The following is a 4,176-nucleotide window of genomic DNA, read 5'->3' on the forward strand; positions in this document are numbered from 1 at the left end:
GTTCAACAGTTGGTTATCATACATTGACAATAGCGATTTTTAAATCACTATAATCTACATAGACCTTCTTCAATGAAACTTTGTTCTTTGGAGCGAACGAATTTGAGTACCATTAGTTCAACTGGCCTAATTGGCATTATATTGTTAATTTTAAATGATTAAATTCTGAAATGTATATATTTAAGAGCTTCCATACATCTAATTGAAAATTTTAACGGAAACATGATATCATCAGTAACGGCGTTAATAACTTTTATATTTTTTCTTCCCTCCTTGAATTCACAATTATGATTGTTTCTACTAACATAACTTTATACATATCAGGCATTGTATCCATACAATATCACTTCCATATGATATACATATATTCGTCATATACTTCAATCTAATACTATACTAGTGGTTTAATGCATCTTTCCCCATCCATACACACGGCATGTACTTAACAATATGTTATAAAATAAATATCGTTTTTTTCTAAGTTCAGATATAACGTTGTGTGTATATACTGGCATGATGTAACATTCAAGTGGACACGGATGTCCAAAGCTTGCGATCTGTTAGCAACAAGAACCAACAGAGCACTAATATAGAGAAAGGCCATGCATGTCATGTTGATTTTATCAGTTACGGATTTAGGAGGCAACAGGTTTGTATTGTTGCGGTGTCGTCGCAAAGGCCAAAGGCCAGGGTTTTTTGCCTTTTGTTCTGGCTCAAATTGCCGGCAGAGCCCGCGGGGTTTGCGCACACTGCTTGTTCGTGTTCATCCAGTGAAAAATGACACTGCTCGCCATTTTTTTCTGACGACGATATCGATGCATTTGACGTCGATCAGACGGTACGACAATTTGTAACTTATGTTTTCTTATTCAGGTCACGGTAACATGTTATAAAAATACAGAAAACATGACTTTCGGATTGTCTCATTCATACTATTTTCACTATTTTAAACATCACACCAAGGGAGAGATCACAAATGATTTGGGTAGGATAAAGAGGACGATGGAACGTTGCTCAGAGAATATCGTTGAGGAAGACGGCAAAAGCGAGCCTTCGAATTCCTAACTTGTCCGTTTCTAATCGAAGCAAGTCTATAAATCCTTGAAATTATAGTTTTGCAACGTTTGAGGCATCAGATATTCGCTTCGCAGTAGATTGGTTTCCGAAGAAATGGAACTAAAATTCATCGCGCCTACCATCTCACCGCAGATTTTATGTCAGCTAGTCTTTATTTCCCGCTTTTTGCCAACACTATGTACGTTTTTATCATTTCAGGATCGTCGTCTCCCCTCCCCCCAGACACCCTCTCCCGTGAACCATGCCGGGCTTGATCTGGTGTACACTGACATCGCCGGTGGGTTCAGGGGCACGTGAGAGAAAATGTCCATCACTGCGATAAGTTCCAGAAGGAACATCAGAAATGATCCTAACAGCTTTGGCTTATTAGTTTGGAAGTTAATACGAGCTGAATTGTGTAGTGGTTACCAGGCTCCAGAACAAACACTTAGTGCATATTAGGCAGTGTTAAGTAAAGCCATTTTCACGGGAATGTCTCGTAATTGCCATCACTATAATATACTTCAATTGTATGAGGGAAAATTTGGTTCCGAATACCAAAATGCTAAAACGTTTTTTTTTATAGGTAAGCGTACACTTAATATGCAAACATGCTTCTAACACGGTTGGTGTGATATCAGGTTATGGCAAAGCAAATGTTAACTAACATATAAGGTAAATTTAACAAACATCACTATATATAATATATGCATTAAGTATTAGGATAACTAAGAGCACTGTATGTATACTGTGCAGTATTTGTAAAAGACGTGACAAAATATGCTGAAATCCTGGAAAACACATTTTTCGCTATAGAATTTTGAATGGATTAAAGCGCTGATTTCTATCATTCAATGATCAGAAATTTGCTTTTAGTTGAAACATTTATGACTATACTGTAAGTAAAATGAGGAATGCAAAATTATTATACCATCCACAACTTTATTCTCTAAGGAAAATATCAACATCCACAATTTCATCGTTAGTACACAAATATTGAACAATATTTTAACATATACTGTACATATTACAATCTCTAAGAACTATAAAATAATCAATATACCCTGTGATTTTTATTACAATAAGATATGGCAAACTATCTTCTTTCTTTCCGTATTACACTTTGTACATTTCGATTCCATGATCATACCAAAATACATTCTATTTCGCAGTGAGTGCACTGAATAATATCTCCCCATGTAGCTATAGTGTCTCAAAGCACCATTCATAATATTTCACATATTTCAAGATGATATGAAGCAAATTTCTCCTCCATTTAGTCCCCCAGAAAGCACATACTAACAGCACCTAATGCAAAAAAAATGGACTCTTTGTTGTAGTTTGGGTACCTCTGACAACCTTCTAAACAAACAATAAGTGATTCGGAAAATATACATTTGTAAATTCAAGGTCATCATCACAATTGATAACAGTCAACAACATATAAAGCTGTCTATCACCTGAATTCATACATATAGGTCGTGTGTATATAGAGAAATGTGGCATCCTGACAAAACTAGTAGTGTTCAGCCTGTTATCTGTTCTGTGAAAACCTGTGCAGTGTATCAATAAAATGGCAGAATTAGGCAAGAAACTCTTAAAAAAACTAGACTTTCCAAACTTAAAATCATGCCTGTACATGCATGCCCTGACACAACCCAAAAAGCTACGACCTTTTTCAGTCAACAAAAATGAAAGAAAAAAGTCCCTCTTTCTATTCAAGTTAAAAACCATGCATAAACTTGATACAAATAAAATACATTTTCAACAATTTACAACAATCAATTATACACTATGCACAATGTCTTTAAATCTTCCGTACATTCACACTTTGCACAAAACAATATGTTTTGAGAATTCAAAAACACTTCAGTATGGCACAATTCTTCTCTAACACCATACTTCTTTCAAGTCAATCACTTGTCTTCTGGCCTCACTCCACATACCTGATCCATGTCTAAATCATAATACGTACAATGTAGTGTAGTATCTGTCAATCATAGAAATAATATTTTGCATTTGTGATTGCTTCTTTGTTGTTTTCTTCTTGTAAGTTTGACAGTTTGTTGGGTGTTATATAAAATGTTGCCTACTGTGGTATTTCTAAACATTTACACTAGTCCCGACCATCTACAGTTAATGTAGCTCACCACTAAAGATCAGTTTGTTTCTATTCTACATGCAAGCTTTAAGCACATCTGTAGAAATCATATAAGTCATTACATGCAATTTGATCCCGATTCTTGGAAAGACTTGTACCTAAATATTACACATATAATATACCGCTACATGAATTATCCCATATCTACATTTCTACTTCTGAATCAATAGGTGTACCTGCACAATAAACAAAATAACAATAAAAATTCCTCACTATTTCACCAAACTTAATTGCATACAAATCCCAATATTTAAATCCTGAAAATACGAACAAACTTGTGGTTTGAAAGTTGTGCAATAATTGGAATAAATATGAGGTTTTTACAGGCCTAGCCAGTGTCAAGTTAAAAACCATGCATACAATGTACTGTCTGGGGCTGAGTGAAACACAATCTCAGCTGCTTCTAACAAACTTTTCCATCATTGTATCCTGCAAATTCTTATTACAGTTTAAAATCACATCTTCAATAGTCCAGTTGATGTTGATAGTATAATTACAGAATAAAATTAGTTATCCTTCAACAGTGAAAAAATACCGACACAAAAAACTTTACATCCTCTTCAATGAATTCAAAATTAAATCAAGACTAGAGCCTTTTCGATCAGAGCAGTTTTTACAGTGCAGGCTGTATACATGTGGTTGATGACAGTCAAAGTAATTCTGTTTTCTAACACCCAACATACCAGGTATTGCATCACACTGTTTGAAACCTACCTGTACATGTTATAGCTTTACCTGTCCTGACATAACAACTTCTGACAAAATATCAACTTTCTTTTATACATGTACATGTACCCTCCTCTTTAAAAATATCAGAGACAATTCATGTTGAGCCGTGATATCTTAGCAACACCATTTCAGGATCACCTTTGATAGCAGACCTTTCATCCCTGGAGCAGAATTAATTCTTTTTATTTTAAATATACTTAAAGATACGTATTTCCATCACTTTTTTTTTC

This window comes from Branchiostoma belcheri, unplaced genomic scaffold (assembly GCF_001625305.1).
Source record: "Branchiostoma belcheri isolate BF01 breed outbred unplaced genomic scaffold, Haploidv18h27 scaffold20, whole genome shotgun sequence".
Lineage (NCBI taxonomy): Eukaryota > Metazoa > Chordata > Leptocardii > Amphioxiformes > Branchiostomatidae > Branchiostoma > Branchiostoma belcheri.